Raw genomic sequence first — 11,835 nt, forward strand, 5'->3', positions numbered from 1 at the left:
ACATTATGGAGAAGCTCCAGTAGACACATGTAATAATTTCCACCACCACCTAACCTAGCCCACATTATAACAGTGTTCTACTTTTACCCATGCAACTTCTAGCAGGAGTGTGGGTCTCTCATGTGTGTTCTCCGCTATGCACCAAAACAGCCCATATATGGCGCGTCACTACACCGCGTTCCAAATTATTATGCAAATGTTATCTTTCGCTGATTTTCCTAAATAGTCGATGCAAATGACAGTCAGTATAATCTTCAAGCCATCAACCGTTGGAGTATAATGTAAATTTTATTGAACAAATCTCCTAATGATAACAGATTTTTTTTTTTGGAAACTAAAAACTCTAAAATTCACTGTTTAAAATTATTATGCACAACAGAGATCAAAACATTTTAAAGGTTATAAAGAGAACTAAAATGGTAATTTGTTGAATTTGCAGCATCAGGAAGTCATATTTACAGAAATCAAAAGTTCTTTCAATCAAAAAAACTTAGCAGGCCAAGTTACATGTTAACATAGGACCCCTTCTTTGATATCACCTTCACAATTCTTGCATCCATTGAATTTGTGAGTATTTGGATAGTTTCTGCTTGAATATCTTTGCAGGATGTCAGAATAACCTCCCAGAGCTTCTGTTTTGATGTGAACTGCCTCCCACCCTCAGATATTTTGCTTGAGGATGCTCCAAAGGTTCTCAATAGGGTTGAGGTCAGGGGAACATGGGGGCCACACCATGAGTTTCTCTCCTTTTATGCCCATAGCAGCCAATGACACAGAGGTATTCTTTGCAGCATGAGATGGTGCATTGTCATGCATGAAGATAATTTTGCTACGGAAGGCAAGGTTCTTCTTTTTGTACCACGGAAGAAAGTGGTCAGTCATAAACTCTACATACTTTGCAGAGGTCATTTTCACACCGTCAGGGACCCTAAAGGGGCCTACCAGCTCTCTCCCCATGATTCCAGCCCAAAACATGACTCTGACACCTCTTTGCTGACGTCGCAGCCTTGTTGGGACATGGTGGCCATTCACCAACAATCCACTACTCCATCAATCTGGGCCATCCGGGGTTGCATGGTACTCATCAGTAAATTAGTCTTCATGTATTTCTGAGCCCACTGCAACCGTTTCTGCTTGTGAGCATTGTTTAGGGGTGGCCAAATAATAGCTTTATGCACACTTGTAAACCTCTGGAGGATCCTACACCTTGAGGTTCGCGGGACTCCAGAGGCACCAGCAGCTTCAAATACCTGTTTGCTGCTTTGCAATGGCATTTTAGCAGCTGCTCTCCTAATCCTATTAATTTGTCTGGCAGAAACCTTCCTCATTATGCCTTTATCTGAACGAACCTGTCTGTGCTCTGAATCAGCCACAAATCTTTTCACAGTACAATGATCATGCTTAAGTTTTCTTGAAATATCCAATGTTTTCATACCTTGTCCAAGGTATCTCACTATTTCACGCTTTTCGACAGCAGAGGGATCCTTTTTCTTTCCCATATTGCTTGAAACCTGTGGCCTGCTTAATAATGTGGAACATCCTTCTTAAGTAGTTTTCCTTTGATTGGGCACACCTGGCAAACTAATTATCACAGATGTCTGAGATTGATTACAATGATCCAAAGAGCCCTAAGACACAATACCATCCATGAGTTTAATTGAAAAACGAATAATTAAATGTTTATGACACTTAAATCCAATGTGCATAATAATTTGGAACACGGTGTAGCGGCGTTCTGTATACGGGGCAGAAACTTTAAGCAAGTTGGTGTCGTGATAGGTTTGCAGCGCGTTAACAGAGCGGGCAAAAAGTGTGTCCTAACCAATCGGTCTGTGCCAGTTTGGATACAGTAAGTGCACTACATATGTAATTTGATTTTAAAAAGCAGTGGCACATAAAAGTGTTAACTTGGAACCCCTTTAATGTGTCATTGGTATATCGTTGCTATAGGTCCTCTTAGGCATCATTTACACGAGCATAATATACGCATGTGCGACGTGCGTGCTTTTCACGCGTGTCGTACGCACCAATATTACTATATGGGGCAGTGCACACAGTCCGTGGGTTTTGCGCAGCGTGAGTGCGCTGCGTAAAACTCACGACATGTTCTATATTTCAGCGTTTTTCGCACATCACGCACCCATTGAAGTCAATGGGTGTGTGAAAACCACGCAGGTCGGCACGGAAGCACTTCCGTGCGAACTGTGTGATTTGCGCAACAGCTGTCAAACTCTGAATGTAAACAGAAAAGCACCACGTTCTTTTCTGTTTACAAACATCCAAATGGAGTGTCATAATGATGGCGGCTGCGCGAAAATCACGCAGCCACGCATCATAAACTGATGACACACGCAGCTGTTAAGTGCCTTTTGCGCACGCAAAATGCCGCATTTTTTGTGTGCGCAAAATGCACACGCTCGTGTAAATCAGGCCTTAGACGGACCAATATAGGCCGTGAAACCCAGCTCCGATCAACATGCTGTATCGCCGATCTGCGATCGTTTGCTCCAGCCATAAGCAACAATGATCGGTAATGTATGGGGATGAACGATCGTTTACACGGGGAGATGTACTGCCAAATAGCACCCGTTTTATTGGCCGCATAAAAGATCCGATCTGCCAATAAAGCGTTTCCTCACTCATTGGCTGATTGTTGCCCTGTTTCCACAGAGCAATGATTTGGAATGAGCGTTCATATGACTGCTTGCTTGCTTGCTCGATCATTGGTCCGTGTAAAAGTGCCTTAAGAGTGTGTATATCTGATCATCCCATGTATGTAATTTGTGTTCTTCGTCTATTTTATGACAATTTATTGTTTCAAATATTCAAATGCTATGTTTGTGTTGAATGTTATAAAGAAATACCAATCCAGGCTTAAAGAGGATCTGTCATGTTTTTAGTTGTTTTTTTTTTTTGGCCCTCGTATTGTCCAACTACGGCCCCTGCTACACTTGGTGTCTAATATGCTAGTTTTAAGTAAAGGTACAGAAAGGTGGAGACCACATCTCTCCTCAGTAGGCGTTGCATCACTGTGGCACTGTCCATTTAGAGGGAACAGCCTCACAGTAATTCAGAAGACCCTCTCTGATTGCACAGCGTCAAAGTGATGTAGGACCCTAATGTGTGTACCCACTTAAAATGTATTGTCTGGTTTAGAAAAGAACATTTTCAAATACAGGATCAGAGAATTCATAGTAAATAGAATGGAGAATCCTGTTTAGGACCCTCATCTATTAGCCAGAGAGAAGAGGGGCTAAATAGAACATCTCTCACTCTGGAGGACCAGGCATGTCCATACACATTGACTTCAATGAGAACTCTGTAATGCTTCATTTCCACTGTGGTTGTGCAGCAAAGGATTTGACCACTTGCTACATGGTTTGTTTATTTTTTATGATCTATAAAATGAATATGATATTTTACGGTGGAAGAACCACTTTAAACAATATCATGGATGGATTTTTTGATACTTTCATAGACACCCCAATCAACAGCAGGGGACCCTATCCTTTAATCCAAACTAAAAAATAACAAAAGTGACACTATTTGTTTCAGATAATAAGTAATTTTAGGGCCAACATAATTGGAGAAACATTTACATTTCTACAAAGGAACCAAAAAATCTGAGAAAATTAATTGGATGTAATACACAAGTAGGTTCAAAGTCTAGCAGATGTTCATATAAAATAGATATTTCTAAAGAGACTTCAGGTCAAATTGGGTGTAACTCTTACTAGTAAGTTCACAAATGAAACTGTATAAACATGTTATTTCCATATCAATAGAAGTCATAGTCATCACTTCGCTTCCTCCCTCATCAACACCTGCGACAAGTACGTTTTCAGTTATTTCACCTCAGTATTACCTTCCACGGCTTCTATTGTTTTCCCAATTGTGGATTTGTTGTATTATTTTATTTTTTTCACTCCTATGTTTAATGACCATCTAAAGAGCTGTAAATCTCCCCTGGCAGGATCAAGTGTGTCCTGCCTATTTAAAGTCAATAGCTGTGAACTTTATAGCGTTTTGTACCTAATAAATTATCCACTTGGCAAATTACAGATCTGCTTTTTGATATAGCATCAAGATAGGTGATAGAAAGTAGCACAGAAATAAATATTTAAGGGCTTTGAAGATAAAGCGCTTATTAATGATCAAACCAAGCCACCAGAACCGAAACTTCTTCCTGCGTTAACCCTTTCGTTATAGATTTGAACATGGCAGCCAATGATAAGATATATTTTATTACGGGGCATATTTACCCAAGGGAAAATACTACACATATACTGTATGTAATTAATATTTATCAAAACCACAAAAAAGGCCATACTCACTAGGTAGGTGGGTGGGTGAAAACCCGTTCCCATCAGGACGCAGACGGGTCAAAGAATGCTGCAGAAGGAGTGTGCATTAAATAGTGATAGCCCCTCCCACTAGTCTTGAGGGGAGTGGCAGACTAAGTGCTCAAAGGTGTGTGATAAATGTGTGTCAGTGTAGTGCTAGGGTGTGAATGGATGGTAAAAAATAAATATGTATGTATGAAAGTGTCAGAACTGTGTAATAATGTAATAAAAATAAATAAATAAAATAAATGTGATGAATAGGGGTCAGTGCTGTGAATAGTACATGGGGTGTCAGTACTATGTGTAATACGTGGAGGGATAATGTGCTGGTCGTCAGGCATGGCGTATCTTGCCGAATAACAGCCTATTTGTAACGCCGCTAGTGTTAGCTAAAGCGGGCTGCTCTGCATTCCAAACCAAACGCCAGCACATCATGCCCTCCCAGCATATAAGACCCGGCTGCGTCCTGAAAAAAAAAGTGTAGTATACGTAGTAAGAAATATCCATGAAACATGGGGTATTAGTTGTTATTTTGGCCAAAATACGCAAAGCTCGCAACCCAACGTCAAGGGTCCCCAGTGCCTTGCGAGTCCCTAACCAGAACTTTTCGTTCCTAATTTAAAAACACAAACAGAAAAAATGGGACATAAATATCAAAACCACAAAAAAGGCCATACTCACTAGGTAGGTGGGTGGGTGAAAACCCGTTCCCATCAGGACGCAGACGGGTCAAAGAATGCTGCAGAAGGAGTGTGCATTAAATAGTGATAGCCCCTCCCACTAGTCTTGACGTTGGGTTGCGAGCTTTGCGTATTTTGGCCAAAATAACAACTAATACCCCATGTTTCATGGATATTTCTTACTACGTATACTACACTTTTTTTTTTCAGGACGCAGCCGGGTCTTATATGCTGGGAGGGCATGATGTGCTGGCGTTTGGTTTGGAATGCAGAGCAGCCCGCTTTAGCTAACACTAGCGGCGTTACAAATAGGCTGTTATTCGGCAAGATACGCCATGCCTGACGACCAGCACATTATCCCTCCACGTATTACACATAGTACTGACACCCCATGTACTATTCACAGCACTGACCCCTATTCATCACATTTATTTTATTTATTTATTTTTATTACATTATTACACAGTTCTGACACTTTCATACATACATATTTATTTTTTACCATCCATTCACACCCTAGCACTACACTGACACACATTTATCACACACCTTTGAGCACTTAGTCCGCCACTCCCCTCAAGACTAGTGGGAGGGGCTATCACTATTTAATGCACACTCCTTCTGCAGCATTCTTTGACCCGTCTGCGTCCTGATGGGAACGGGTTTTCACCCACCCACCTACCTAGTGAGTATGGCCTTTTTTGTGGTTTTGATATTTATGTCCCATTTTTTCTGTTTGTGTTTTTAAATTAGGAACGAAAAGTTCTGGTTAGGGACTCGCAAGGCACTGGGGACCCTTGACGTTGGGTTGCGAGCTTTGCGTATTTTGGCCAAAATAACAACTAATACCCCATGTTTCATGGATATTTCTTACTACGTATACTACACTTTTTTTTTTCAGGACGCAGCCGGGTCTTATATGCTGGGAGGGCATGATGTGCTGGCGTTTGGTTTGGAATGCAGAGCAGCCCGCTTTAGCTAACACTAGCGGCGTTACAAATAGGCTGTTATTCGGCAAGATACGCCATGCCTGACGACCAGCACATTATCCCTCCACGTATTACACATAGTACTGACACCCCATGTACTATTCACAGCACTGACCCCTATTCATCACATTTATTTTATTTATTTATTTTTATTACATTATTACACAGTTCTGACACTTTCATACATACATATTTATTTTTTACCATCCATTCACACCCTAGCACTACACTGACACACATTTATCACACACCTTTGAGCACTTAGTCTGCCACTCCCCTCAAGACTAGTGGGAGGGGCTATCACTATTTAATGCACACTCCTTCTGCAGCATTCTTTGACCCGTCTGCGTCCTGATGGGAACGGGTTTTCACCCACCCACCTACCTAGTGAGTATGGCCTTTTTTGTGGTTTTGATATTTATGTCCCATTTTTTCTGTTTGTGTTTTTAAATTAATATTTATGTAGAATTATGAAAAGAGGAGGGGATTTTATTAAAAAAAAAACCTCTAGCTGTACTGTTTTATATAAGGTGTTCTCTTGGAGTGGGAAGAAGAAGGAGAAGAAGAAGAAGAAGGAGGATAAGGAGATATTCGGGTGCTATGATTAGTAGAGGACTTTTCGCTCTTCTGAAACTTTAGTAGACTTTCTTCATCTCTTGCAGTGCGAAATTGGTGGAAAATGGTTTTCAGACCTCAGACCTTTCAAAGTCTAAAATGTAATATCGTTGACTACTGGTCCCATCACTACCAGTATTCTTTTATCTACAGAGGAATATCTGACAACATGCTCCTGGACTCTAATGGTGATAAGATGTGTGAAAGCTCAATGGAGAGACATCCCTCAAGAAGAAGGAAAGGCAACCCTCAAGAAGGAGAGGCAACCCTCAAGAAGGAGAGGCAACCCTCAAGAAGTAACAGCTGTTAAAACCCCAATAGAACATTTGGAGATAAACAATTATGAAAATGCTGCTCAAAGTATGTTCCTGACCACATATTAGAACTTTCACAAGCCATGAAGTTCACACCCAGACTACAGATGTAGCCATCTTTACCTTGACTTTTAACACATTGAACACAATGGCAAGAATCTTTAGCTTGACTTTTTCAATGACTTTTCAATGGCTTTTGTTGTGTGATATCACGCTGCAGCAAGTTATCAGAGTCAAGATAAAGATGGCTACATCCATATTTACAATTGGAATTTGAAGCAGCATTTACAGTAGTCAAGTTCCTAACTTCTTACTAGAGATGAGCGAACCGGGACAACCGAACCCGGTTTCGGTCCGAACTTCCGGTAAAGTTCGGTTCGCAGCGAATCCGAACTTCACCGGGTTCGGCCGAACCCGTTTTGACCGAACCCGGTCAAAAACATTATACAAATCGGGAGCCACTTATCTCTATCAATCACTGATAGAGAAAAGAGGCTGCTGATTAAAAATAAAATAAAAAACATTTCATACGTACCCGGTCGTTGTCTTGTTGACGAGTCCCTCTTCTTCCTCCAGTCCGACCTTTTCTGACGCGGCAGCCTGTGATTGGCTGCAGAGGCCTCTGCAGCCTGTGATTGGCTGCAGAGGCCGCGGCAGCCTGTGATTGGCTGCAGCGCTCACAAGGCTGCATCGTCATCAAGGAATGTCGGGCCGGATGTCGAGAGGGACGCGTCACCAAGGCAACGGCCAGGAGACCGGACTGGAGGAAGCAGAAAGTTCTCGGTAAGTATGAACGTCTTTTTTTTTACAGGTACTGTGATCGGTAGTCACTGTCCAGGGTACTGAAACAGTTACTGCCGATCAGTTAACTCTTTCAGCACCCTGAACAGTGACTATTTAGTGTATGTGCACACACACTAATTACGTCCGTAAATGACGGACGTATTTTGGCCGCAAGTACCGGACCGAACACAGTGCAGGGAGCCGGGCTCCTAGCATCATACTTATGTACGATGCTAGGAGTCCCTGCCTCTCTGCAGGACAACTGTCCCGTACTGTAATCATGTTTTCAGTACGGGACAGTAGTTCCACGGAGAGGCAGGGACTCCTAGCATCGTACATAAATATGATGCTAGGAGCCCGGCTCCCTGCAGGGTGTTCGGTCCGGTACTTGCGGCCGAAATAGGTCCGTCAATTACGGACGTAATTAGGGTGTGTGCACATACCCTTACTGACGTCGCCTAGCAACGCTGCCGTAATGACGGGTGCACACATGTAGCCACCCATCATTACGGGGCCTCATGCACACGACCATAAAAACACCCGTTATCACGGGTCGTAATTACGACCCGAAATAGCGGGCCCATAGACTTCTGTTAGCCACGGGTACCTTCCCGTTTTCTCACGGGAAGGTGCCCGTGCCGTTAAAAAGATAGAACATGTTCTATTTTTTTATTTTACGGGCCGTGCTCGTAATTACGACTCGTAAGTACGAGCACGGCCGGCCGGCCACGGGCAGCTGGCCGCTTTTGCGAACCGTGCTGTCATTATAATTATAGCAGCACGGCCCGTAAAATAGAAAAATAGAACATGTTCTATTTTTTTAACGGCACGGGCACCTTCCCGTGAGAATACGGAAAGGTACCCGTGGGTAACAGAAGTCTATGAGCCCGTTATTGCGGGTCGTAATTACGACCCGCAATAACGGGTGTTTTTACGGTCGTGTGCATGATGGGAGCACGGCTCGGAAAAACGAACGGCTGCCCGTGCTCATCTCCTGAAATAATCTGTGCTGCCTTAAACTCTGTGGACAGGTCAGGATCCTGTTTCTTTTAAATGCTGCTAGGGAACCCGCTCGATCCACTATATAAGGCTACGCTACAGTGCAGCATTTAAAAGAAACAGGATCCTGACCTGTCCACAGAGTTTAAGGCAGCACAGAGTATTTCAGGAGATGAGCGTGCGGATCTTGTGCGTGGTGGTGACTTGCCAATCATGTGAACGTGTTATAGAGGACAGGAGTGGAGGAGATGTAACAGACTGAGCTACGTAATGGTAAGAACAGAGTTCACAGCAGCACAGAGTATTTCAGGAGAGGAGCGTGCAGATTCAGTGCTGCTGTGAACTCTGCTCTTACCATTACGTAGCTCAGTCTGTTACCTCTCCTCCACTCCTGTCCTCAATAACACCTTCACGTGATTGGCAAGTCACCACCCCGCACAAGATCCGCACGCTCATCTCCTGAAATACTCTGTGCTGCTGTGAACTCTGCTCTTACCATTACGTGGTGACTTGCCAATCATGTGAAGGTGTTCTGGAGGACAGGAGTGGAGGAGAGGTAACAGACTGAGAGCTACGTAATGGTAAGAGCAGAGTTCGCAGCAGCACTGAATCTGCACGCTCATCTCCTGAAATACTCTGTGCTGCCTTAAACTCTATGGACAGGTCAGGATCCTGTTTCTTTTAAATGCTGCACTGTAGCGCAGCCGTATATAGTGGATCGAGCGGGTTCCCCAGCAGCATTTAAAAGAAACCGTGTTTGTGTATGTGTGTTTGTGTATATATGTGTGTTTGGGTATGTGACTTTGTCTGTTTTTGTTTTTATATGTGTGTGTGTATATATGGGTGTGTTTGTGTATATGTGTTTTGTGTATATGTTTGTGTATATATGGGTGTATTTGTGTATATGTTTGTGTGTAGATGTTTGTGTGTGTTTTTGTATATGTGTATATGTGTGTATATGGGTGTGTGTTTGTGTGTATATATGGGTGTGTTTGTGTATATGTGTTTGTGTATATGTGTGTTTGGGTATGTGTGTTTTTGTGTGTATATGTGTTTGTGTATATGTGTTTGTGTATATGTGTTTGTGTATATGTGTTTGTGTATATGTGTTTGTGTATATGTGTTTGTGTATATGTGTTTGTGTGTATGTGTTTGTGTGTATGTGTATGTGTTTGTGTGTGTGTGTGTTTGTGTGTGTGTATATGTGTATGTGTATATGTGTATGTGTATATGTGTATGTGTATGTGTGTATGTGTATATGTGTATGTGTATATGTGTATGTGTATATGTGTATGTGTATATGTGTATGTGTATATGTGTATGTGTATATGTGTATGTGTATATGTGTATGTGTATATGTGTATGTGTATATGTGTATGTGTATATGTATGTGTATATGTGTATGTGTATATGTGTATATGTGTATGTGTATATGTGTATGTGTATATGTGTATGTGTATATGTGTATGTGTATATGTGTATGTGTATATGTGTATGTGTATATGTGTATGTGTATATGTGTATGTGTATATGTGTATGTGTATATGTGTATGTGTATATGTGTATGTGTATGTGTGTATGTGTATATGTGTATGTGTATATGTATATGTGTATGTGTATATGTGTATGTGTATATGTGTATGTGTATATGTGTATGTGTATGTGTGTATGTGTGTATGTGTATATGTGTATATGTGTATATGTGTATATGTGTATGTGTGTATGTGTGTATGTGTGTATGTGTGTATGTGTGTATGTGTGTATGTGTGTATGTGTGTATGTGTGTATGTGTGTATGTGTGTATGTGTGTATGTGTGTATGTGTGTATATGTGTATATGTGTATATGTGTATATGTGTATATGTGTATATGTGTATATGTGTATATGTGTATATGTGTATATGTGTATATGTGTATATGTGTATGTGTGTATGTGTGTATGTGTGTATGTGTGTATGTGTGTATGTGTGTATGTGTGTATGTGTGTATGTGTGTATGTGTGTATGTGTGTATGTGTGTATGTGTGTATGTGTGTTTGTGTGTTTGTGTGTTTGTGTGTTTGTGTGTTTGTGTGTTTGTGTGTTTGTGTGTTTGTGTGTTTGTGTGTTTGTGTGTTTGTGTGTTTGTGTGTTTGTGTGTTTGTGTGTTTGTGTGTTTGTGTGTTTGTGTGTTTGTGTGTTTGTGTGTTTGTGTGTTTGTGTGTTTGTGTGTTTGTGTGTTTGTGTGTTTGTGTGTTTGTGTGTTTGTGTGTTTGTGTGTTTGTGTGTTTGTGTGTTTGTGTGTTTATGTGTGTATATCTTGTTGTGTGTCTGTGTATGGTTGTTTGTTTGTTTGTGTGTGCGTGTATATATGTGTGTAGGTGAGTAGAAGTATTGGTATTGTTCACATTGATAACTGTTTTTTTATGTTGTTGCAGATTTTGATGTACCGATTGGACTACATCTACGATTCGTTGGACTACTGCGTAGATCTGCGTTTTTTCAAATTTTAATAAAATGGTTAACGAGGGTTTTGTTGGGGATTTCTTATTTCAATAAAAAAGAATTGTCTTTGTGTTTTTTTTTTCAAACTTTATTAGTGCCTAGATAATGGTAGTTAGCTGATTGACAGCGTCCATTATTAAGGCGGTACTTAGTGTTAGCCGGTGCAGAGGCTAGCACTAACCACCCATTATTACCCCGGTACCCACCACCACCAGGGGTGCCGGGAAGAGCTTGGTACGATCCAGTACCCGACCATCTGTTGTGATGGTCGGGTACTGGGGCGGCCGTAGGCTGGTATTATGAGGCTGGGAAGGGCCAAAATCAGTGGACCTTCCCACCCTTGTAATGCTAGGCTGCTGCTGCTGTGTTGTATCGGGCTGGTTATAAAAATGGGGGGGACCCCCACGTCGTTTCTTTTTTGGAATTTAACAAATTTAGCAATAGACGGGTCCCCCACATTTTTAATAACCAGCCATATACAAGGCCGCAGCAGTCTGGCATTACATGGGTGGGAAGGGCCACTGGTTTTGTCCATTCCCAGGCTAATAACACTGTGTTGTATGTGGCTGGTTATGATAAATTGGGTGGAACCCCATGTCTTTTTAAAAAAAAAAAATGTAAATAAATAAA

The 11,835-nt window shown here is 41.6% G+C and overlaps 1 long non-coding RNA gene across 1 annotated transcript; it reads left to right on the forward strand.

Moving 5' to 3' along the window:
• The first annotated feature begins 7,567 nt into the window (after positions 1 to 7,567).
• LOC142746939 (uncharacterized) lies at positions 7,568 to 11,230 on the forward strand. Its single transcript, XR_012881711.1, has 2 exons — positions 7,568 to 7,724; positions 11,139 to 11,230. It is a non-coding gene; the product is annotated as an uncharacterized LOC142746939 (long non-coding RNA).
• The last annotated feature ends 605 nt before the right edge of the window (positions 11,231 to 11,835 follow it).

The sequence above is a fragment of the Rhinoderma darwinii genome, chromosome 1 (assembly GCF_050947455.1).
Source record: "Rhinoderma darwinii isolate aRhiDar2 chromosome 1, aRhiDar2.hap1, whole genome shotgun sequence".
Lineage (NCBI taxonomy): Eukaryota > Metazoa > Chordata > Amphibia > Anura > Rhinodermatidae > Rhinoderma > Rhinoderma darwinii.